The sequence below is a fragment of the Pleurodeles waltl genome, chromosome 6 (assembly GCF_031143425.1).
Source record: "Pleurodeles waltl isolate 20211129_DDA chromosome 6, aPleWal1.hap1.20221129, whole genome shotgun sequence".
Classification (NCBI taxonomy): Eukaryota; Metazoa; Chordata; class Amphibia; order Caudata; family Salamandridae; genus Pleurodeles; species Pleurodeles waltl.
Window position 1 is genome coordinate 449,925,801 of NC_090445.1, and position 26,707 is coordinate 449,952,507.

Below are 26,707 nucleotides of genomic sequence, written 5' to 3' on the forward strand. Positions count from 1 at the left end.
GTTAACACATCCCACTTCCCTTCACAATTGCAGGGGCTCCCTTTCTGAACCCTGCTCACCTGAAAACTGAACACAGGATAATAAAAATAAGGGAAATTTGATTCTAGTAAGACCACCCTATTCAACTGACATCACTTCCAACAGGGTGGCATTGCACTTGCCACAGGTCTGCTTTAACATAGAGCAACACAGAGTAGGTCAAAAAGGTCGGGATACATTTTCTGAATTTTTTCAAAGAAACATGATAAGTACTTCCTTTGTGGTTCAATTACTTTCCAAAATTTATTACGAATAACTTTTGCAAGGTCGATAGTGACTCATAAAACAATTATTTTATGACAATAACTATTCAAATAACAACACATTGCACAAACAAAATTGACACTACATTAAACATAGCCTAATATATTTTTGGAGGGCAACAACAGACTTGTTGGAGCCTTGGAAGCAAACGGACTGTCAACCGGGAGTTGTCCCCAACTAAATTTCTTTGGCAAGAAATAGTGGTTACATCTAGTATTTGTTTTTGTAATCCACTACGGTGCGATTATTGAAGGTTCGTGTATGTGCCTCTTTAGAATACCTGTGTATTTTTTTTTTAGAGGTATCTATCCATGTGCGCTAAATTCTTTTTAGGATTGAATACAAATCAAGAACCCAATCTCGCCAAGGTGTGTGTCGATGCGTTTCGGCCTCTCCAGTCTGGGCCTCATCAGGACTATCAAGGGACAACGTGGCCTCTTGACAAGGCTACAGCCAGTCTCCAGGCAGGGGAACGCAGCACCTTATAAGGTCTTGTTTCAAACGGAAAAGATATAGGCGGTCCTCGCCGCAGGAAACGGCGGCTGGTATTGCGATGCGTCTATTTAAATGGCTTGCCCACTCCAAGAAGCATTATGGTGCGTGCGGTGGACAACATCTTGCTTGTGCTGAGTGTACTCTCCCTTGGCTCCTTGCCTATCACGTCTTCCTACTGTAAAGTGACGTTTCCTGTCAACACGTGAGGTGGTGCATGACAGGAAGGCAGAAGGTCGGATTAAGCAGAGTAGGGAAGTGCTTTGTGTGGCTTGAGCCTAATGAAATAAGAATACCATCGCTAGCCCGCTAATTCTTCATGCATGTCATGCATTCTACTTTTAAGAGAAATAATAAATAAGATACTGCCGATCGTAAAGTCACTCTCTCATTTCTACTGGGCTGCAAGACAACACTCGCAACAAGGATACTAGTAGCCCATGTGCAGGGCCACTGGGATTATGCGGTAAGAGAGGGCCAAATTATGTTGCAGGGTTCACTAAATTAGGAGACAAGAAAGGACAAATTATGTGACATAATACTGCACATTTTCTGATAGTATTACTTTATTATTTTGTCATTTTTAGGTCTCACCTACACCATGAGCTGTGCTTGCAAAGGGTACTGTTTATAGGAAAGAGCTTGAAGCCCGCCTTTGCTTCACATTCCTTGGCTCTATTGTTTCTGTTCTTTGTCAGCTCCTGATTGGCCAGCGCACACCATGCGTCACTTCCTGTTTCGAATCTGGAGCAATGGACAAAGTACAGATTGATTCCTGGTGAATAATGTCCGTCCGCTGCTCGCACTGGTATTAAGGTACTATTTCTTTTCCTCAAGTGTTTCTCCTTCATCTTCTCCATTACTGCTCCCCCACACCCATTGTTGCTTGCAACAACACCTAAACTGATTATTTTTTAAAGCACGCCACAAGTGCATGTATTCTCCAGCTGACTCCCCTGTGTGCTTCTCTCCTGACTTCAGCGCATTGCTCCTCACCCGTGATCTTTTTTTAATGCATTTTTTACCTCCATTACCTTGGCCAGATTTGCGTTAATCTATTACTCTGTTTATCGAAGTGTGATTTGGTACACCTTGGTTTCCGAGATTTTGTGTATTCTGTCCCTTTCTTTATGTTTTATGCAGAAGCATGACGGATTCGCATTTGTTTGTTTTTCTCTTTCGATTTTTTGTAACATCTTGACATTCCCCCCAAAAAACTGAAAATTATTGTGAGGGCTCCTTGAGCTGTCTTCAAGTGCAACATACTGCAGACGCCAAACGAGCTAATATGATTGAAAAGAACATAATTTTTGTGTGGACTTTGTCTGCTTCTGTTATGCGTCATGGGGTACCTCCAGCTGTAAATGAAACTTACTGGCCGGGATACAAATTAGCAGAAAATGAATAGATCGAACAAAGGGTGACTCAATATATTGATTAACAAAACTACGAGTCCCCGGATGCCTAGCGGTGTTGGTTTACAAATTAGGCTTTCCTGACTCACCCCTTACTTGCCCATCCCCATCTAGAAGGGAAAACGGTTTGAAAGCAATGTTAAAAGTATTTCAGAACACCTTTCTATTTATTTTCAATGGAATAATGCCTGCCTCTTGAGAGCAAAGCTCCTATTCGGTAGCATACAGCAAACAAAGCTGCCAAAACTACCTCATGTCACGTTTGACTCTTTCATGCAGTCCAGATGACTTTGTCACACCACATTGCATTCTGGGACATGTAGTGTTTCTGTAACATTGTAAGCCTGAGCTAACAATTCACCTACATGTGCGGGGATAATGGATAAAAAGCTTCAAGGAGTTAAGCAGAGTTCACTTGTGCTTCAGTCTTAATTCATCTTGAGCTCTATAGGATGCGTATGGGCCTGCGGGCAAAATACAGTCACACACTTGCATGGAAAAAACGTTAGTCTCTAAAGTCATGCGCATTCACGGTTATGTTCAGCTACCAATGATTAGGAATTTAGTGAGATCTCAAGCGATTCATCATTGGTTAGACGTTTTTTTCCCTGGAGTGTCTCAAGTACATTATTTTCTATGACATTTTTAAATCGTTTTACATACATTTTATTCCAACTTATGTACAAAATACTGCCAATTTATGCATGTGCTCGTAAATTGTTGGGGAAGGATGCGGCATAACGCTCAGAGCTGCCGACTTTGGAGCTAGGGAACCAGGTTTGAGTCTAGGCCCAGCATTCTGTGATTCCTGGCAAACCACTTAATGTCCCTGTGGCTGAAAAAATGAACGTGTCCTTGTGTGATGTAACTGGTGCTCATGTAAAGCGCTCCAATACCTTCGGGTTGAGTTCATGCTACAAAGAAATGCCCCAAAAAATGTTGCTGGTCTTTTGAGTCTCCGTAGAGAATGATCTGAGGATATCTCTGAAGTGAGTGTGTTCTTGAATTAAACATGCCATTTAAGACTGTTTTGGTGTGTTCTTATTACTTAGCATAGCTGCTTCTGCCTGAAAGCGTGTTCACTAGGTTTGTGCAACATGCAGAAACCCTGCACACCCTATTTGATATATAGTTTCATTATGATGGCATTTAAAACGTCTGGAGATTATTCACAAATTTTTTGATCAAACAACTTAACATGCAATATTGTTAGAACATCATCAAGGGATAATACTGATTTAAATGGCTTGGTTCTATATTGTTTGTTCTAATAGCACTTAGCAACAAGCATTGCCAAAGCCAATTTGACTTGCCAGTGAAAGAGCTATTGTCTTTGACAATGCCTTCCAGGCATGTTTGGGGCAGTGTTCTGATGCGTTCATCACGTTCCACATCATAGCATTTTTTTAAAACTTTGTCATGCTGCACAGCAGCTTCACTGCTTTACAATATAGCTAAACAAAAACCAATAGCTCGCCATAGGCAAGACCTACTGGCTTTGCCAATGCTTGTTACCACTGTTGGGGATAGGCTGAACCTTATTAGTACTAGTTTAACACCCAAACATAGCAATAAGCAACAGAAAGGTGACCAGTCAGCCTTTGCCTTTCACTGCAAGCAACAAGTGTCACTTCGTTTTCAGTAACTTTTGAACCGTTAGAACGAAAAACAATTGTTTTTGTTAAAATCTGCAGATTATGCAGCAGATGATGAATTATATGGAAAATTAGGCAGATCCATAATTATGTGGCCTCACAATCGCATAATTCCAGTAGCCCTGCCAATGTGTCCTGTGCAGTCATGGTCACTTGGTCTTGGGGTTTGTGTACTCTTGTCCTCATCATAGTCAGAAGAAAATGCGAGCCAAATAAAACAAATTCTAACTTACGCATCAAGAATTTTCAATTCTATTAAGGACACGGAGGCGAGGATTATGCTAACTCTCTCTCTACTGTCCAAATACAGCAGCCAATCAGTTAACAGTAAACAAAAAACTACACATCCCATGATGCTACAATATGGTATCACATGCCCCAATCACCAACCATGACCTCTGTCCATAAATAGCATGACCCCAAATGTCACTTCCTCTTTCTTTGTCAAAGTCAGATAATCCTTAAACTTCCGAAACGAAACTTCTTATGTAGGTGCTGATCCATCGACCTCCAAATCAGATCCGGAAAACCAAAAGAGCTCAACTGGAGCCAGAAGTTGCGAAAAACTTCTAAGGAACTGAATCATATGAATGACTTAAACTACATACAAAGGGACAGAACTTCAGGTAGTCTTCTGCTCAGACCCTAAAACATAAAATAATAGAAAGTAACATCTCACAAGGTTGACTTAGTTAGTAATACTTTGCATTATCTAATATATTAATGAGGGAGGGTAAAATATAAATAATACACTATCAAAATGATATATATATTTTTTGAGTATATGACATAATGTATTTAAGGGAGGGATAATCCTCGCCTCCGTGTCCTTAATAGAATTGAAAGTTCTTGACGCGTAAGCTAGAATTTTTTTAATTCTATTTCAGGACCGGAGGCTCTGATTATGCTCGTTCAAAGCTGTCCTATCACAACAGCAGCAACATCTACCACAGGTTTATAATACAATTTACGAAACGTAGATTCAGATGACCAGTCTGCTGCCTTCATAATGTCCTCCAACCGAGAACCCAGGGCATATGTCTTGGAGGCCATAGCTCCTCTAACAGAATGAGCTCCAAACTGACTGGTATCTATACCTGCTTCACCCATTAACTATCTCATCCATCTTGAGAGAGTGGCTGAGGAAACTGGCTTAAAATGTTTCTGTAAAGAAATTAGTAACTGTCCATTAGCAACCTGCCTAAATTCATCAGTAACCACCTCATAATCCTTTAAACATTGCACTACACAGAGTTTTGAATTATCCGGATACATTGGATAAGTTACTGAACTGCAATTAGTTTTTGTTCTTCTGGTAATATTAAAAGTAACACATTCAGGAGAATACACTCTACCAGACAAATCCAATGCCTTGACATCTGAAACTCCCTTACATGAAATCAGGCATAATAACAGTCAGTTTTGGTGAAATCTGTTTACGAGATAAATATTTATTGGCAGGCCAAGAGTCTAAAAACTTTAGGACAATATTCACATCCCACAATACAGAATATCTGGTTTGAGGGGGGGTAGCTAAACGAATACCCCTCAATAATTTAAATAACCAGAGGATGTTCACCTACAGGTTTACCATCAATATGAACATGACCAGCTGAAATGGCTGATCTAAAATTATTAATCGTTCTATAAGCCAAACCTGAACAAGCCATTTCTGTTAGAAAGTTTACAATCAGTTCAATGTCCGACTCCATGGGATTAATACCCCTTCCATCGCACCAACCATTCCATCTGCACCATATCTTTTGTGAGTTCCAAAGGCCCAAGCTTGCTTGATAAAATGTGCAGCTTGTTGCGAAAGACCTGGGGAATTTCCATCTCGACCTGAAACCATCCAAGCCATCAATGTAAATTTCCCTGCTATTATCAGTGGATGTTGAAGGCCTTCCGGACTCAAAAGAAGATTCTGACGAGGAGGAATGAGCAGCGGGCGAGCAAAGGCCAACTGTAGAGCAATTGGGAACCAGGGTTGAGATCTCCAAAATGGCGTCACCAGTATAATGTCTGCTTTCTGTTGCTGAACTTCAGACAGGACCCTGGGTATCAACAGAAAGGGAGGAAAGGCATATCCCCGAAAGTGGGACCAATCCTGAAGAAAGGCATCTGTCGCTAGAGCCAGAGTGTCCGGGCACCAGTGGAAGAATTTCGATATCTGAGCATTGAGGCGAGATGCAAACAGATCCACTTCGCAAGGACTCCATTCCCTGATTACTTGAAAGAAAATCATTGGACCCAGTTTCCAATCGCTGGAATCTGTCAGAAATCTGGAATTCCAGTCCGCAATTGTGTTCTGGACCCCCGGGAGATACTCTGCAAGGACAATCAGATGATGATTCAGACAGTAGTGCCAGAAGTCCTTGGCAATCTCTGCCAGGATCCCAGACTTCGTCCCCCCTAGTTAGTTGACATACCGTACCGCTGAGATGTCCATTCTCAGCAGAATGCAACAGTCCGTCTTCTGAGGGGAAAGACTCTTTAAGGCAAAAGAGCCTGCTAGGAGTTCTAGACAATTGATATGAAGATTCTGTTCCAATTTTGACCAACGTCCCCCGGTCACTAGAGAGCTGCAACGGGCCCACCAACCCCACCGACTGGCATCTGATTCAATCACTACCTCTGGGTGAGAACCAAAAATGGCCCTGCCGTTCCAGGCTTCCATGTGTTGGAGCTACCAATTAATTTCCGAATTGACCTCTGTGGTTAAAGGAATCAATTCTGAATAACTCAGACCCTGCTGCAGGTGTCTGATTTTGAGACTCTGCAGAGCACGATAGTGAAGGGGGGCTGGAAAGATTGCCTGAATAGATGAGGCCAGCAGCCCCACTATTCTGGCAATGTTCCGCAGAGAAATATTCGGACTGGATAAGGCAGATCTCAGCTCCCTCTTGATATTGTAAATCTATTGTGAGGGAAGGATTAGTTGGGATTGGACTGAGTCTATTTTGAAGTCCAAAAACTCTATCACTTGAGTCGGATTCAATAACGACTTCTGCACATTGATAAGGAAACCCAAGTCCTGTAAAAGACTGATGGTCCAGTCTAAATGCGTCAGAAGATAAGGAAGGTCCTGAGCCATCGATAAGATGTTGTCCAGATAAATGATCAATCAGACTTCCTTGGTTCTCAACCATTCCATTACTGGTCTTAGTAGTTTCGTGAAGCACCAAGGGGCCGATGACAGGCTAAACGGAAGAGCATTGAATTCCAGACATTGGCCCTTCCAAAGGAATGGCATAAATCTCTTGTGAGAAGAAACGTCTGAAATCGAGAGGTAAGCATCCTTCAGGTCCAGGCGGACCATCCAGTCTGCTTGTAACAGAATATCTCTCAACATGTGGATCCCTTCCATTTTGAAGTGTCTGTACAAGATCCAATAGTTGAAATCCTTTAGATTAGGTCAAAGACCCCCACCTTTTTTGTCCACCACAAAAATGGGGCTGCAAAAAACCGGAAGCGTGAAGAGTTGAAAAACATACTGCTCCTTTGTCTAACAAAGCCTGCACTTCTACGTCTATAAACATCTGATCTGCGTGGGGAATAAAAAATGAACTTAAATAGGCGGGGATAGTGGAGTCGGAGTACCGATAAACTCTAGATGGAAACCCAAAACAGTCTAAGGAATCCAAGGATCCCCGGAGATTCGTCTCCAGTTGTCTAGAAACAATCCCACTCTGCCCCTAAGAAGAACCTGAGAATGGGGAATAATGCTCACCTGAGTAACCAGCTTCCTGGATTGCTCCTTGCTGTCCCCTACGGGGTCCCCTGCGATATCTGGGCTGACCTCCTCTGGAGCGAGTGGGGTAGAAAGTAGTATCGGATTGGTCTCCATACCAACCACCTCTTCCTTTGGGGACTTGAAAAAGTTACTCAGCCGGGCATTCGTCCTCCGTAATGACCGGCCCTGACAAAAAGGCCCCACATAAAAACTTTTTTAAGGGACATTTGTGCCTTATCCAGGGAAGAAAAACTAGAACAAAACTTGGCCAGCTCTATGATAAAAGAGGAACCAAAAAGAAGTCCGTCTGCAGCTGGGCCTGCCTCCGAAGAGGCTTAATCCACTAGTTTCGGGTCAATACGCATGAGGATGGATTTTCTGCGTTTCGCAGATGCTAATGCCCAATTGACAAATGGCTCTCTGGGCCCATCCAATCAAAACATCTGTGTCTACAGGAGTGGCAGACTCCTTAGCAAGAAAAGCCATATCTAGGATCTTTGTTAATGGACCTGTTAAATCGAGGAGTTTATCCTGGCAGAGGCGCCAAAATCTATCCAGTCCTTTCTTGGGATCTTTCGCAAATTTTTTCATGAAAGTGACCATGATGGGGTCAATTTCAGGAGTGTCGAACACCTTATTGTCCAAATCTGGTCTAGGACATTCCGCTCAAAGGCGTGACCGAACCTCTTTGTCAAAACTCTGTCTAAGATTGGAGAGTACATATTGTGCCACTTCAGTGGACGGTAGCCAATTAGATGATCTGGGGTGTATGATCTCAGAGGGATCAAACTCCAATACCTGAAGAAAAGGCGTCTGCTTCTCTGAATTCTTACTGGGACCCGGATCCTCAGAGTGCTCTGAATCCCTAGACGAAGGGTCCTTATCTGAAGTTGATGGGGAGAAAGAAGAATCTTTTCTTGAACTATAGTTATGCTCAGCAACTCGCTCCTTGCGCAGTTTGTCAAATAGGTCAGCATGTAGGTCTACATTTTTTTAATTAGACTTGGATTTAGGCTTAGCATCTTCAGAAAGGGGTTGTTGTCCTTGAGGCCAATCTTGAGAGTGAGCGTATTCAAAAAGTTGGCCCGAAAAGGGTCCTAACGCTCTTACTAGGGCATCATTAACCGACGGTTGAACCCTGGTGTCCAGGGCTTCCACCAGATTCTCAGTGTCATCAGGTAAGTATCCTGCTTCCTGTTCATTCCATTGAGCCATAATGCTAATATATATAGTATCCAACAAGGATAACTATTAAAAAATAAGACGTGGAGTGAGCCGCCTGTGGAACACTCTAGGCCAAGCTTTCATTAATTTTACAACCCAGGCGCTAGTATACACTGGGCGTCAGGGATCACATGAGTAATACCAAAATGAGGAAACTCCGGTGTAGAGCGTGCTGTAATCACGAGCCGACTTCCAGTAAAATGAAACTGAAAGAAAACGGCTTGTAAAAACAGCGCGCGCACACCGCATGAGGGAAAAAAACTAAACAGACTACGCGCGATGAGCTCCACCAAAAATAAGGGCACAAAAAAAAAAAAAAATCGCCACATTGCCGTTAACCTAAAACGCAAGAAGCGTTACAAAATCACAAATAAGCGAGCAAAATCGCGTCGCCGAGACACACAAAAAAGGCAAAATTACATTAACATATATGCATTTAAGCAGAGGAATAAACGAATAGTACTTATCTGCAGCGGAGCAGCAAAGAAAGAGGAAGTGACATTTGGGGTCATGCTATTTATGGACAGAGGTCATGGTTGGTGATTGGGGCATGTGATACTATATTGTAGATTCATGGGATGAGAAGTTTTTTGTTTCCTGTTAACTGATGCTGTATTTGGACAGTAAAGAGAGAGATAGCATAACCGGAGCGTCCGGTCCTGAAATAGAATCTCAATTAAGACCCCTTAGTCAAGGGCTCTGGTCCACACTACGGTCTCTAATTCACTATCCTTAGGAGTTCCACCACCTGCGGTCTACATGACACCAACAATCTGGCCCAGACAACCAGGATGCGATTTTTCATTCCGATTAAGAGGAACGGCTATTGTATGGTAAGACAAAAGCGCAGTCTGATGGCATACTTCCTCCCAAACTAAAATGTTGACTATGAACTTTGCCTATTTCATTCAACTTCACAAAAACCTGGTAAAACAGATAACTGTTATTACAATGTGAAAAGACCACATTCAGCACTAATTTTGTAAAGAAGCCCTTGGCTCTCAAATAATTGCAGGTTTCAAGTAAGATGTTTTCTGCCAAAAGCTACTATAGAGGAGCATTCTTGCCACAGCTAGAACATCTTGCATGCTGGAATACCAGCTAAAGGCCATGGGCCAACACCAGAATGTAACAAATTAATCTACCAACAAGACGAGAGGCCGTGGCTAGCAAGCCATCATGGCGGGCGTGTAGTTTTACTGCTCCACTCCGAGCTACTCATTTAGACACTGGGCGGTATCCAGGAAACTTTGGTGAAGAGGAGCAGCACTCAGAGGCAGTGAGGTGGGCTAGCTTGAGGCACAACTGCCATAGAGGCCTCCTGTTGGAGAGGGGCAGTTCCCCCAAGGGCTGGCGAGGGTTTGCCTTGAGCAGACACATGGCGTTTCCTGCAGGGGCTCGGGCTACACCCACCCACCCTATAAGCGACACAACCAGCAGCCTGAGGAGCCGGAGGTGAGAGGTGCCCAGAAGTGCGGGACCAGCGAAAAAGGTCGGTGGCCTTGTTGTTGTGGGTCACGTCCTGGCCTGTCCTATGTGATCAGAGAGCAGATCTAGGCCAACAACGGGGCAAGCCGATTGCAGAGACGACATCCCCACTAGCAACCCTGATGGCGATGGTGACGGGTGGGGAGACAAGGGCCTGCTGAGTGCTGTGGACCCGCGGTCAGGGGCCGCCTCAGACCCCTATCATGCATACCTGAGGCGGGCCTGGGTGGCGACACTTGTTGAGCGGCACATGAGGGCCTCTTGAGGGCTCCCTTGGTCCAGTGGCAAGTATCTGTGGAGTGCATGGAGTGCATGGCGCACCAGGGGCACTGAGTGGAGACTGGTTGGAGATGCAAGCGCAAACGGTGCTTTGGATTGTGGCTTTTGGTGAGTCTCCACTGCTGGAGGGAGACACATGGGAGAGAAAAGTCACCTGGTACAGGAGATAGTCTTGGAGCCCTGCTTGAATATGTGTGTGTGGCAGCACTAGCTAACTAGTACGGATTATAATAGCATAGCTGACTATTTCAACCATATCAAGAGGAACAGCTAGAAGTAGGTCCTCTCCGCCCCACTGCTGAGAACTGATGTGATGTGGGTGAGGGTGCCTCAGCAAGACTGGTGAGCCCTGGTGGTGCCTGCAGTTGTGTGCCATTGTCTCCCTGGTGGAGCTGCATAGATATGGAGGCCTAATGGAAGCTATTGTGCACCTACTTGGACTTCTGAGTGTGGGGTGACCTTTGAGAGACACTTCAGCATTAGCTTGTTTGCAGAGGGCTCTAACACAGGAGGCAAACACACTGTGACTTAGCCCGGAATCTGACTGCCTTGCCCCGGTGAGAGACTGCTGATGTGAGCCAGGTGTGCATCGTATCGTCAAGAGGTATTGGAGAACATCTAGTGATGGGAGTATAACCTCTAGACACACCGGAGTTTAATCTCCTCTATTCCACCCCCACCCAGGTGCCCTACGCTGAATAAGTTGCCTGTGGGGATCTGCTGCTCTGCAGTGAAGCCATTCATTAATGAGCACCCAAATAAGAATAATAAGCGGGGCACCGAGCCCGCATTGGTGGGGGCACAGACCAGTGGGATCGTAAGTCAAGCCCACCCGTGTGCTACTGGATACACATGGGGAAACCCAAGAAAAAAACAGACAAATGCTGCGGCAGGGGTGCTGGACACAGACCACACTGCACAGGTAGACAGGGGTGACTCGGAGGAGACGACCCTGTCCCTGCAGGTACAATTTGACAGGATCTTGGCTGCCACTGCCAACATGAAGGCCGCACTACAGCAAGATATTGGAACAGTATAAATGGAGCTCGGCCTTTTGAAGGTGGAACATCACAATTTGGCAGACAAAGTGAAGGAGGTGGAAGGGGGGCTGGGAGAGGTGCGTCCAGCACAGGAGGACCTGGCACATCAAGTAGAAGCACTAACAGATGGAGTGTGCACATTAGAACACATGGCGGAAGATGCAGAAGAGCGCAATCAGCGAAACAATGTTCGAATAGTGGGCCCACCAGAGGACACTGAAGGTAAAGACATGGTCGCCTACCTCGAGTAATGGATGCAAACGGCTGTGGCCCCGGACTGCCTAACACAGTTCCTTGCCCTTGAGCGGGCGCATAGTGTGCCTGCCTGACAGCCCCACCCAGTGGTGGCAAGGTTCCTTCATTTCCAGGACAGAGAATCCCTACTACTACAGAGGGCGAGACAGGATGGCCCCTTCACCACTGGAAACAACAAAGTAACACTATTCCCAGACTACATGGCAGCTGTCTAGTCCAAAAAAGCCTCTTATACGGAAGTAAAACGAGCGCTCAGGGAGGAAGGTATCCAATATTTTCTGATGTTCCCAGCATAACTGAAGATCATCCTATATGGCAAAATTCAGTTTTGTGACGACCCCAAGGCAGCATGGGACTGGCTCAAAGCATACAAATCAGGACTTACCACAACAGACTCCCGGACCACAATGAAGGAGAACACACATAGACCACGGAAGAGGCCCCGGAGACCTAGGAGGAGGAGCGCCACCAAGAAGCTGACTAAATCGGAGGAAGAACAAGAGAGGGAGGCAGCAGAGATGCTGGCACAAACAGGATCAGAATCAGACCCAGGTTCATGGTCCGATAAGCGATCAACAGATTCTGAATCTGAGATTGATCCTAACACGAGAAAACATGCCCACAGTAACCCTGCAGTCAGTAGAGGAACTTATCAGATACTGGAGGAACGATGATTCACGCACTGGACAGCAGGATTCTACTGACGATCTGCGGACCCCTGGAAATGGACTTCTGGGGGACCCACTTTTGCCCAACATCACCCATGAGCAGACAGCAGAATTGAGATAGGCAATTATTTAGCAGAGTTGCCCCAACGCACAAGTTAATTGCTGGCATGGGACCCGGACTGGCCCCTGGAGGCCTAGCCACATGCCGCCAGAGCAGTCTTTGATGCTTGGTTCGCCCTTCCCTGTACTCCACCACTTATCCTGACAAGGGTTGTGTGGAGGATACCTACTGATATTGGCCTTAGTTATTACAAGTTTGGGCGGCAAGCCGTTGCTGAGCGGCCTTTGAAAATGGGAGTTTGTTGTTGGGGCATGTATTGTTCTTTGTCTCGGGGAATTATTGCTGGAGGGTGATGCATTGGTTCTTCGTGGGAAACAGGTGGAGAGTATAAACACTACACATTTCATTATGGCCAACAGGAATGCTGAACTGAGGTGTAAGTCCTGGAATGTGAGGGGAATGGGATCTGCCATTAAAAGGCATAACATCAATCGATACTTGAGATGCTGGGGGTTAATACTGCTCTGCTACAAGAGATACACCTAACAGGGGTTGAGGTGGACGGTCTATGCCGCAGGTGGCGAGGACAAATGTGTGCAACCTCCTACTCTGCATATGCCAGAGGGGTGTTAATATGGGTTAAAGCTGGGACCCTCTTTGAGCATCTGTTGACATCTGTGGATGTGAAGAGGAGATATTTACTTGTTAAGAGTATAGGCTTCATGGGAGAGAGATAACACTAGGTAGTATATATGTCCCTAACCACGCTCAATTGCCTTTTTTTTTTTTTTTTTAATTAACAGACTGTCCACCCCACTCGGACAATTGACAGAGATTTGATAGCAGGTGGAGATTATAACTGCATCACCAATGTGCTGCTGATCGTTCCACTCATCCTCTACCAGGGGCACCCACCTGTAAGATCGCAAACGGTTTTAGAGACTGTCTCTGCATTGGGAGCTAACAAATATTTGATGTTAAAACATGGGGAGGAGCCGAAATACTCTTTCTTTTCTAACATCTATGCCCTACACACTAGACTGGACCGGATCCTATGTTCTCGGGGACTGTGCAAATTTTCCACTTTTACTAATTTTTTAGAACGTACATTCTTCAACCACAGCCCCTTGCTAATGGGGCTTTGACTGACAGATGACAGAGTAGTGATACAAACATGGCGCCTCTAGCTGACAGAACATGTGTGATAAGGAAACGTTAAGGGCTGCCACTGTAGAATTATTTGATAAATCTGTCATCACAGCATCATCCTTGCTTTATGAGTGGGAGGCCTTTAAGGTTGTTATATGAATGGTACATGGGGAAGTCACTGGAAAGTAGTAAGGATGGCAACACAGAACTATGCTCGCATGACACTTTCCCACATAAAACTGAAAACTCCTTGGGGGTTCAACCCAGCCCAACTTCTGCTTGACACAAAGGAACGGTATTACACCATTTTGGAGAAATTGAGTTGCCACGACTATAAGACCTATGTTGAAAGAGTCCTCGATGAGGAGGCAAAGCAGGGAGGCTGCTAGCATGGCTGATCTGTTACGTGCAGAGGGGTGCACCCATAAACCACCTGACATCAGTTACAGGAAACCATATTTACTCCCCACAGGATACGAACATAGAAATTAGACAATATTACAAGTCCCTTTATAGCTGTCCAACAGTACCCCAGACGATTCCCTAACATTTACATGTGAAGCGCAGGAGAGTCTAGGAGGCTCAAAGACAGCATCTGAGATAAGGCAGGCTAATAAAGACAAGGCCATGGGCAAGACCCCTTGCCCGATGGACTGCCAACTAAATTTTATGCGACATACGTGGATTTATTGATTCCCAGATTAATAACTCTATTTGCTGACGCGTTGAAGGTGGGTTGTCTTCTGGACACCACCCTCAGTGCGACGGTTATCCCTCTCCCCAAATATGGGGACCCTGGGGCTCTGGTCCTCTGCAGGTGTGAACAGGATAGGGGATTGTTTTGAAGCTGGTTCCCTCCTGCCAAGGGAAGAATTATGCAAGCGCAATGGCTTATCTAGCGGTCAATTCCTTAATTACGGGAGATTGGTTCAGGCTTGTGCAGGACTTTGGGGCCGAGGTAGAGATGAACCCCCACAACACTCAGTCCTACAATTATTGTGGTCATTTGGCTCAGCACAGCGATAGGTGATGTGGATAAATAAGGCACTCAATGTCATGGGATAGAAACAATTGGGGACCCTCAGGGCTAGATGGACAAATATTCTGGGACACGACATATCAGATAGGGAATGGGATAGAATGTTGGCCTACCCCAGGAAGGTCTCACGTAATACAAGATTGAAATAAGTGCAATTTAACCCCCAACACGACATACTTTACTCCACATAGACTGCAAGTTTAGGGGGGTGGGGAGAAGACCCCTGGGGGTGTCCGCTGTGCCAATTCCTTGATGCAGATTTTTGTCACATCGTATGTGGATCCCCCGTGTTGCAGGTCTATTGGAAAGCAGTCCTGCAGCGCCTCTGTGGAGCACGCATTGCCGTGCACGATAGACACCTGCCTTCTGGGGAGTTTTGCCGGACCTACAACCCCTAGGGTGGGCACCCGATTCCTAGATTTAGTCTTGGGGTTGGCTAGTCGCAGGCTTGCATTTGCATCGAATTCACCGTTGGGACTAATTTTCAAGGCCTGGGCAAGGGCAGAGGAGAATATACTCTGCAGGGAGAAAGCTGGGAACATCCGGACTGAGACTCCAGCTCAGATCAAAATGACTTTGAGGAGAGACGAGAGAGGGAGGGAGTACCATAGAGACAAATAGAGTTTGGTGGGACACCTCATAAGTTTGTAACTACTTACAGATTGAGACACCTACACCAAATTTAAGCATGAATCGAACTTGAGATTCTGGTCCTGGTTGAGGTGTATCTGGCGATACTATTTGGGCCATAGTTTACCTTTATAGAACTTAGCCAAATTCATGCCAGGTGGCCTATGGTTGAGGTTTCAGTGCTCCCCACTGTGATACATTATGTTGTAATGCTCAGGACTCCACCCCCAGAGACTGTTCATTTGTTTGTTTACTTTGGGTTTATTCATATTTATATATCTACTTTTTACCTCCCTGGACCCATTCCTGTGATGGAAGTATACAAAGAGTCCCCCCCACACTTACTACGTACAGCCTTTAGGAAGAGTTAGTGGGTAGCACACACTATATTCCTAAGAAGACATGGAAATAATATAACCATACCGATCTATAAGTGGCTGGCCCTCCTCTGCCCACAAGGCTAAGCAACTTGTCATTGGAAGCGAATGGGGGGGGGATGAAAGCGTCACACACTGACAACCGATCAAATAAAAGCCAATAAGTATGCGCCTGACTAAACAATGCAGAGGTGAACAAGAACCAAGATCCTACTGTATTATATGGCCACTTGATTCCAAAAAATAATGAAGATATGTTTAAAAAAAAAAAAAAATCAACCAACAAATCGACTACATACACCTTGTAGAACAATGATCACAACACGTCCTTTGCTGTGGTTTCCATCTGTCATACCCAGGCGTGCGCCCAGCATCTTAAAACACGTCATAGTTATGGCAAATAAGGCCATTTCCAAGGGGTCTGAAAAAGCCCAGGTACATGGAAGTCTAAAACCAATGCTTCACCTGCAATCAAGACCAGCTCATAAACTCAAAGGACAAATGATTTTTGCATGTAATTTTGCCTTGTATGATATAGATTACCAATATTTGATGACTAGTATATGGGTCTAATTATTTAGGGACAGTATAGGAAGATATCAATTACTCTGAGGTTCACGTCTTTTGAGAGATTTAGGGAGAAATCACAGGAGGATGCTGCTATACACTCCTAAACATATCACCCAAGAATAGGAATCCAGGAGGGTGCGCCTGCACCACACAAATAGCTCCCTTCCCTGATATGAGACGCTGTACATGCATGGTCCATGCAGGGTAGCACAAGACAGCCTCTATACACACCTTACATACAGTTCCAACAAATCTCACCCGCTCTTACAACTTAGATACCATGTAGCCCTTGAACGCTGGGTTCCATATGCGGGCCCAACGGATGCATAATAGATGATGGTGGACTGCTTTGCTAGTTGGCAGTTGGGAGGAAGGACTTAGGGGTAGTTTATACTGCAGCAGCAGGAATTAGATATGCAAGGGACAATGGGCCCATTCATGGCCATATATTTTGGTACTGTATAAGGTAATACTGTGTATGTTATTGCTTTATTATGTATTAATGTATACCTGCTACTGTAAAAACAAAAAACAAAAAAACATGGCAATAAAGTGTGTGGAAAAAAATAAATAGACGGAGGTTCACTGTTTCAAACGGCCTCTGCTCATAAGATGGCGTCCATTGTTCAGTTACACATTGGGATCAGCAATTGGTTATCCTGTCTAGCTAAAAGTAAAAAATTGGGCCATTTGGCAAAGAGTTATGAATTAACACCCATTACTCAATTTATGTAATTTTGATTTTTTTATTAAATGCTTGATTTTTGTACACTTAGGTGAATGTACTACAACAGATTATAGACTAGTCTGTATTTACACATTTTAAAATGCCACCCATTGAAACACACATTCAAGCCAACTCCTATCCTTTGTTTCCACTGTCTTGTACATTGCACTTTCGTATTTAAAGTCATTGTTTCTTGACCAAGGCCTGCTTGCCAAAATACATTGGGCAAACTGCGTTTCTGTTGCCCACTCTTCCCACTGGATTAAACGGTGATGCAACAGAACTCCGATTGTGGGTTTTCTTCTATCACAAGGGACGGGGATTTGTGCATGTCTATCTACAGGTATCAGGGATGTGGAATTCCTATCGCCCAACGCCCAGGATATTGTTTGGGGTCAAGGGCAACAAGTTTTCATGTTTATTTTGTCCTTGGGACAAGTAGACCCAACCCCAAGCAGCACAAACCCTTTGGCTGCCAGTTTACAGAGAAGGGAACTGTCTGCAGTTTAGGTAATATGTGTGCCCATATGTTAATGCTGTTCGAACTTGTATTTATCGTTCATTAATGAGAAGCCTTCATTAATAGTGTGAGGGCTGTAAATAAACGTTTTAAGGCCACACTGCTCTACTGACAGTAGTTCCAGTATAAAAAAATTAAACTTTTCAAACGTGTACACTTTTTTTTTTTTAACAATATGAGGCTAAGTATAATGCTCCCAGAACGCTCTCCGATTAGATGCAAATGTCTGCAGAAGCTTGTAAGCAAGACTGATGATTCTTTGCCTTCATAATAAAATGTTCAGAAAAAAATGCAAGTAGGAAAAAGGTTTCACAACCATGAAATTTTAGGTGCTATTTCTTTGAAGCGTCATTTAGTAAAATGTGTTGATGCATGCTAGTATTTCCCAAAAATATTTGTAATGGAAAATCAGTGTAACCATTTTCAACACGATTATGGGAAGCATGAAAATAAATAAGCACTGGCAAAGCCAATTGATCTGACATTTTTTTGTCCCTCTTAATTTCGTCAATGCATCTCTTGTTTTGACATGGCTTTCATAACACTTTATTGTTGTGGGAGCTGCCAGGCCCTCACCACTGTAACAAACACTGACAAAAAAAAAAAAAAAAATTTGGGTCTCAAAAAGCACACATTGCCCCAGGTGGTGTAACAAAGGCCCTCGTGCCCCTTCGCAGAGCTCCTGCCCTGAGTGAATCTTTTTGGGGGTGGGGGGTCTACATGTTCTTTGAAGGGGCCCCCCCTTCAGTTTCTTTACGCCACTGATTGCCACAATAGTTCCTGGCACTGAACAAAAATACTTTGTGTGCCAATATTCTCCTTGTAGAAGAGCAGAATGAGATCACTCGCAGTAAAGCCACCCGATACAGAGAGAAATAGAAGTTTAATAAAAACAAAATGACTTTGTTAATGCCAGACCTAATGAGGGACCCAATTCTTAAAGAAAGTCACAAAAGTGCACCCATGGTATATGTCTTTGAAATAGTGGCTTTCATGAATTCACAAGAACTTAGAGAAGTAGACCAGGAAATCGTATTACTAGAAAATATTTGTAAACTGTATTTTAGCATGAGCAAATATGCATGTGTAGATTTGCTCATGTGAAAACCTATTGAACGTTTACAAATTCACCTTCCCTCCAACCACTTTTTTTCCCCCAACCCTGGAAGAACTTCTACTTCTGCCACTGTCAGGAGTAAATTTCCAACCTTTCTCATTAAGGGAAAAGATTAGAGGAGAGCTGGTGAAAATTCTTAAAACATGCAAATTAGTAGGTTTGCAGACTCAAAGCTATTCCAGCCCTGGAACAACTGCTTCCTCCAGCCCCAGTATGTAGATCTGAGGAATGGTGGCCAAATAGGGAAATTGCTATAGTAGGGATGGAAGTTGCAAGTGTTCAAGCATACTACAGTAGTAGACATGTCATAACCAGAGAGGCTATTATCAGAGCTCTTCTTTAATGAGATTGCTGCTATAATTTGTTGCCACACTAAATGGTACCAAAGGGACAAGTAGATTTTTTTACAGGACAAGTAGATTTAAGAAGCAATCTGTCCTATGAACAATTAGATATTTTAATAATTTCCACAGCCATGAGGCATCATCTTAAAATCACTCAACTAACTATTAAAAATACAGAAACGGAAAAAGGATGTAAAGGAAAAATAAAAATATGGATCACAGAGATATTTTTTTGTGGCTGCCGGAACCCAGAAGAAGGAACAGACAAGTACACAAAACCAATCAGCGTGTGGGTGTTTCGGGAGGGTTGAAGGGGGCTTAAAAAAAAAATCAGAGGTGGGTGGAGAAGAGAGCATCTAATTTGCCTGGCCAAAAGATAGGCGGGGCAATATAGGAAGTGAACACCTCAAAAAACAAGCCACCTCAAATAAAAAATAAATAAAAAAAAATACACAAATAAAAAGAATAAATGTGTGGCTAGCTATGGTGTGGATAGGGTTAACGGCCAAAACAAAACGGTAAGTGTAAAGGAAGTCCAGGAAAAGCAAATCGAGTTAACATGATTTCTCTCCAAGAAAGGCATTCTCCATATTAAGCTTGTGAGCCTGCTCAGTGCCAATCAAGGTGAAAAAAGATCAATCAAACCGGTTCAGTACAAACAGGTGTAACCCTATAGAAACTGGTCTCTACAGGGTTATCTCTGAATTCATGTGAAACTCACCAAGTCACATTCACACATCTAACTTTGACCACTTATCACCCACAGTAATAAAATGTTACTCATTGATGTCACATTAGGTCCTCTGGAGCAGAAGCCACAATATATTTTTTTTCTGATCTGGACCCCAATTTTATGTGGATTCCTGTGACATTACCATTGGACTACTGGTAATACAAAATAATTCACAATGGTGTCAAGCGAATGCTATTTGGTGGTTAACGTATTTAAGGAACAGATATTTCGGAGCAGCTGATTACACATCCACCTCTGCCAAAGTATTGTACTTATGTGATAGCAGTTCTTTAATGAAACAAACTTCACTACAGGGACCCCTAACTACATTGAGAAACCATTTGTATTAATCACAGGGCCCTTGACTCTAATAGGTATTTAAGTATTTCTACTAATTAAAAAACAATGCCTAAGATGTAATTTAGTTGGCCTGACTAGGCTCAGACAGTTTGCACTGATAAATTCATATTTGAAGAAAGAAATTTGCACTTTTCTTTTTTAGGTGAACGAGCCTTTCTACTTGATGTTTTTGCATGCTTTTCATTTTCAGTAAATCAGTAGTTCTTTGCTCTAGTTTATTGTAGGGACCATACATTAGCTGATCTGTCCACTACATTCTTTTATTCCTTGCGGGAAAAGTGTCATGGTTTTAATGTCAGATTTGTAATATTGTTCTGGTTTTAACAAACTAAATAATAAAAATGATTTTATTCCATTCCTTCCTAGTATGGCCATTGTATTTCTGTATTACATAAACAGCATGTAATTTCCTTTATTTCCAATGCACATCTCATTCATTAATACGCAGTGGAGGCAGGTGTTTTCAAACGTACTTTACTTAATAAATCTAATGTATCAGAATAATCATGACATTACTAGAATGGTACACTGCTAGTACAACCTTTTTATGTCACCTTTCACCAATAAATGTGTGTGGTTTTTCTGTCTAAAACCCTATGAAAGCTGACGTTTTAGGATGTTAAGTTTTTAACTGAGCAGGCTCTGCACTTTTCTGCTTATCCACTTTATACTTAGACTTTCTCTGCCTTACCGTGCAGACTCTATGCTACTCTTATTTGATTCATACCTCGGGGGGTCATTATGAGTTCGGCAGACGGTTTTTACAGTCCACCGAACTTCTGACGAGGAGGTTGCCACCACACAAGCTGCCTCCCTGCCAGCCCCATTAAGAGTTTCCTGCTAGGTCATCGGGTGGAAACCTGAGTTGACAGCATTGTCTCCGGCTCCATTACGAGCCAGTGGCAATGCTGTAGCCTGCAAAGTGCACCAGCACCCTCGCAATGTTCACTGCCTGCAAGGCAAACAGTGAACATTGTGATGGTGCTGGCCAGGGGGACCCCAGCAATGTCTATGCCAAGTGCAAGGGCAGTGCAGGGCCCCCCTCTGCACTCATTCTCTGCCGGCATTTTAATGGTGATAGGAGAAGGGGGTCGTAATCCCCAGGGCAGCGCTGCCCTGGTGGATTAGGACGACCACCACCACCACCCCCAGACCACGGGGATCCCTGAACCTGGCGGCCTGACCACCAAGGTTGTAATGTGGCACCCGGACCGCCGCATTGGCAGCAGTCCCACTGCCATCCATGAGTCTGGCAATCTAGTGACCACCAGACTCGTGATTACCCCCTTAGTCTTTTGGGTTGCTTCTTTGAGAGCAGACTATCAGTATGTTTTGTGTGTATTATACTTGGTTCTGGCTATTGGCTTGCTTCACCCACTAACCTTATGTTAGTCCTCCCACATGTTATGACAATTCTATTTGAGCTAATTCATAACTGATTGATCACTTTTTGCCTTCTGTAATAATCCTCATTTTGAATAAACCTCTATGGTCTCATCTGGAATTCGGACTCACATATGATTATTTCATCTGGCTTTGGGCTAAGTCTTATGAAGACTCAAGACAATCTCGATCCCAAGTCTTGACCCTCTTAATTATTTATGACTTGGGACTCACTGCAATCACAATATGATCTCAAGACAAAGCAGAAGACCTAGCTCCATATCAATGTACATGCAGTAATTCAAAACCAGTCTGGAATTCAACTTTTATGAAAAGAGGTAGATATCAGTCAACATGTCAATACCACAATGATAGCTATATATGCGCAGTAATGCAAATATCACCAGCAGATCTCTCAGTTATGGTGCAGCCAGGCAGAGATGGCAAGTCTGCTCAAGGTTTTTTTTCCCCAACATTTCGAGAAACGGTGCCAGTGCAACATTTTATAAGACTCCACTCAAGGTGTCAGTTTATGGCCTAGGTTTGACAATTATTGCAGAGGCAACATCATAGTAGAGGATGATGCTGTTCTTCGTGGCCTGCAGTTTAGCGGTCAAGTAGCCCTCAGAGGAGGGAACAAGTTGAAGTAACTTTCAGTTGTTGTGTGCACTATCTAGAGAAATTGCATGCTGCAGTTAACCAGGAGCCTCAGTGAGAAGTGGGCTGGTCAGCTGAATCCTGACGGAACAGTACTGAGTGACAGCACTATTGCTCGCAATATATATGGTACCTCAACAGTGCATGAATCACAACCGTACTAATGTACCATGACTGATCTGGATTAGTGGAGGAGTAAGAAAGACCAGTGGAAAAAAATGAGGGCAGCAGACAGATAAGTGACCCATGAAAGACAGGTGGAAAAGCATGAATAGAATTAGGGAAAGCAGAAAAAACTGGAGAACAATGGAGAATCATGAGGAGAAGGAAAAGAGTTGAGAGGAAAGAAGGGAAGAAAATCAGGCACAGAATGGAGAGTAAGTAAGAAAGGAGGGGGGAGACGGGTAGGAAAATCAACTAGTGACGTTAGGAAAGAAAAATAGTAAAGGAAACCAGGTTGTGAGGTGCGATCAAATAGGGAGGGGTGAAAACCAGTGACGGAGAGCGAGTGGAAACATCTGCTGTCTAACGCCTACACTAATAAAGTATGTACAACTTGGGGGATTGCAGGCTATGTGACTCCTGAGCCTGTGATCCCTAATGAATAGCTGTGCTGTCCGAAACATCACATAACTAGGGCCACGTTGAAAGCATTTTACATACCACAAACAAAATCACAACAACGATTCTTACATCTTACTAGGGTGTTCGGATATGGAAATAAGGTTCCTTCCATCGCAATAGGTATTCATCATAAAAAAGTGCCAAGCTCATCCCATCATGAGTAAATTGTGGGAACAAATCAGGCGTCAACACCCCAAACACAGTGCTACATTTATACAATCCAGAAAGCTTTAAAATGTGGAAATCTCGCAGTCACCTCTAGCAAAATTAAGGTTCACATTCGCTTGTTTTCTGGCTGGCTAGTGAACACACTTTTTTCTTACTAAATCCTACATTCAATAGAGCTTGTGGTGCTAACGGTGCACATTAAATCAGGCTCCCTCAGTGTCCCAAAGCCCCACATTTATGTGAACCCAAAAGTGAGGTGGAGTTAGGGGTTGTCATCGGCAGGTTTTTTTTTTACCGGCCTATCCTGCATGTCTATGTTTGTGCAGGGAAAAAAATGGGAAAAAACATTAGAGCTCTGTGTTTTTTTTGTCACTTGAGATCTAAATATAAAAAAATAAGCAAAACAAGAAATCAGTTTTTGGGACGTAGCTAATCGTGTATTAAAACAGCCACAATTGCTATGTTAGAAATTAATACTGAGAAATGTACACGAATTCATTTGACCTACCAGGACTTGGCACTTCCAGTATAGCAAAATATAAACAAACGGCCGGTATTTGTTTCTGTAAAAAGTGGCAACTTTTGGTGGGGTCCTATCCCCACCACTCCAAAGAGAGGGCCACGTTTATTCAAGCCGCCAGAGGAAAGACGGGCTCTGATTCCCACCTTTCCCAAATAAAATAGCACAGTGGAGCCTCGCATGTTTATAGAGGCGGGCTCCTGCCTCTCAAATCGAGCGCGGCACTTGCCGAGTCCCCTGAAGTGCAAAGAGAGTAAGAAAGTCTCATCTGGAAAGTCACGTCCGACTCATTTCTCGCCTCTTCCAAAAAATACCGAGAAGGCAACTCTTCCTTCTTCCTCTCGCTTGTGGACTCAGCACTGAATCCACACACAATCCAATTAATCAGCTCTTTCTCTTCCTGTCCAGTATCACCACTACAACTCCGGTGCTTCCGCTTCCGATGCAAAGACAGGAATGTGTCGGAGAGGAGTGTAAGCAGAAACCGAAAAGGGACTACAATAAATGAGCAGTGAAATACTTAAAAATGGCGGCCATCTTACTATGGTGACCACCAAGTAGTGCAAATCTCAACTAGTGACCTATCTTACTCTTAGAATGTGCCACCAATGACGCCTCTGCAGCTGGGCACACCATCTTTAGAGTTCTTGATTTGACGATCTTGCCTGGGCTAACATTTGTAGTGGTAGGTGTTATGTGTTGAGAGTGAAGAACGGAAAGTAATTTTTTTGGTCTGTAAAATGATTTCAATTCTGCCTATATTGGATCATACATTCTTTAATATACCAGTGCCATATGTTATTTATTGTCAGGGACACTGGAAGGAGATTACGTTTGACTTCCTTTTACTGAAAACACAGCAGCTAAGTATAAACTACAATACCAACATTCCAGTGCGATAGTGATCACAAACAAGTTATTAAAATAACTATTAAGTGTCTTTAACACAGTATATAAGGCATTTTCTTTATCCACCAGTCCTCTTTCTTTGTTGTTTGCGCCAGCCAACATAAGTATCATTCCTTTATTAAGATTGTTCCTAATACTGTGCTTTAGTCATTGAAAGTTACCAATTATCCTGAAGATTTTTGTATGGGCTGGGTCATGGCAGGGGGCTGTTGCCCAACCAAAGATTAAATCAAAGCCCTTATGGAGGTCAGGCCCTCAGATGAACAGACTGGCAAGACCATGGATCACCTCTTCTTTCCAACAAAGGATCACCCCTTTTTCCACTCAAGGAATACAAATTGAACAGTGGCCAAAGTGAGAAAGGTGTCGCCAGAGGAAACTTTAACTCTTTATGTAAGAATTCAGTATTCCCTACTAAAGCTGGAGGTTTAGACAGAGAAATAAAATGCCAGAAAATGTCATCACATACATGGGTCGTTTAGCGTGTGAAGGGATTCCAAAAAGGAATTTTAGTGTTACCCATTTCAGGCGGTAAATCCCCATCATTTTCTACAGGAGATGGAGAAGATGATAGATTAGGAGGTCCTAGCCTCTTAGGCCAAAGGGGCAATGGAAACATTTTTCTTTATGCTAGAGGGTTCATGAAAAACCTCTTTAGTGAAGAAAAAATGCAGAGTCATAAACCTACAATAATTCAATGAATGGCTGGCAGACACTTCAAGGTGGAGGGTATCCATCTTTTAGGCCTGTGAGAGCTTCTGAGGCAGGAAGACTGGATAGTTAATCTCAACTTTTAAGAAGCCTACCTATCAGACCCATTTTTTCACTTGACTGACATTTCTTATAATTTCTTTGTTGAGACCAAGTTTGGGAGTTCTACCACCCATGGTGCTTCTCAAAGCTCCTCAAACAGGTGGTAGCTTGGTTATGGCACGAGGATGCAGGTTAACTCTTTTGCTGCAAGGCCTTCCCCTCCCCTCCAGTGCTAAGGCTTTTTTGGCTTTTTGGGATAGTTCAAGCTTAGGCCTCCATAACCTTTTTTTCCACATAGGGTATCCATGCCAAATTTGCGCCCTTTTAGGAGATCAGAATAGCCCTTGCTTGTCTGCTGTGGGGAAGGCTGGGGGAGGAGGAGGCGCCAGGAAGCGACGGCCTCCCTGCAGCATTATATCAGGCTTTTACCTTGGTCTTCACGCAACAGTAGCTTGACTTGAAGTGTACCAGGAAGCTAGTGACACCAGAATGCTTCGTCCATCTATGCAAGACGGCTGAATTTCTACGGTACTGAAGCCCAGTGCTGGCTCCACAGATCCGTCCACCTATTGTCTGCTCACACTGATAAAAACAGACACGAAGGTCCTTTGTAAGGCGCTTGCCTTTAGGCAAAACAATTTTGGAATACCCTGTCCCTCTGTCCATGATGGGTCAAGTGGCCATGGATAAGATGGTGTTTTGACCACAATGCCTGTACACCATGTAACATTCATTTGACACCCTTACCCGGGTTGTATTTCGAAGACTGCATTCTCTCCTAACTACTCTGATATAGGCAAGTAGTAAAAGTAGGTTGGCACATGACTTCCTGTTTCTGCCCTTGCTGGAGGGTTGACTGGTGGTCCCTAACTTGGAACTGTAATGTTTGCCCTCCCAGCTCCAGCACTCCACACATTGGCTTTGTGGGAATTGGGAGGCACTGAAGAGATGTTCTTTCACTCACCAAAATTCTGATGTCGGGGGGAGGGGGAGACAGTATCCGGCATTGGTATCGTACCTTATTAGGCACACAGCTTCCTTTCGGGAAAGGACAATTAGAGTAATGCTGGCTAGGGCCCCCTTTGCTAGAGAGTTTATCTTTTACGACCTACGAGCATTCAATACACTCGTTGAATCAGTGAATGTTACTGCTTGGTTTGGGGTGGCTGTAAGACACTTGGCTATCTAGACCCCAATGAGGAGTTTATCACTTTCAAGATGGCGCAGGAGACCTTTGGACTAGCACAATGGCACTTCTTAATGCACACCAGCACAGATGCCGTAGTAAGGGAAATATGGCCCACATAGCCTGCCACTCTGCCCACATCACTTGTGTTTCGACGGCTGTTAGAGTTGGGGGAGGCTCGTCACTTGGTCTTGCACCTGTATAGGGCCATGACAGTTGATAGAGCCCGATCCAGGTTTCCTGCCAGGGCAGCTTGGGAGGAGGAGCTGAGCCCTGTGCTGTGGTCCAGTCTGTTTCCACTAATGCCGGGTTTAAGTTAGTTCATTTC

The 26,707-nt window shown here is 43.9% G+C and overlaps 1 protein-coding gene across 2 annotated transcripts in view; it reads right to left on the bottom strand.

Annotated features, from left to right (window-relative positions):
• The window catches only part of ELK4 (ETS transcription factor ELK4), a 68,273-nt gene extending 44,324 nt beyond the window's left edge, over positions 1-23,949 (bottom strand). The window contains exon 1 of one of the 2 annotated variants that reach the window (XM_069238568.1): positions 23,520-23,949. The gene's annotated coding sequence lies outside the window, so the exon portion shown is untranslated. The remainder of the gene's footprint in view (positions 1-23,519) is intronic. The other variant, XM_069238567.1, reaches the window with a different exon arrangement.
• Positions 23,950-26,707: the final 2,758 nt, after the last annotated feature.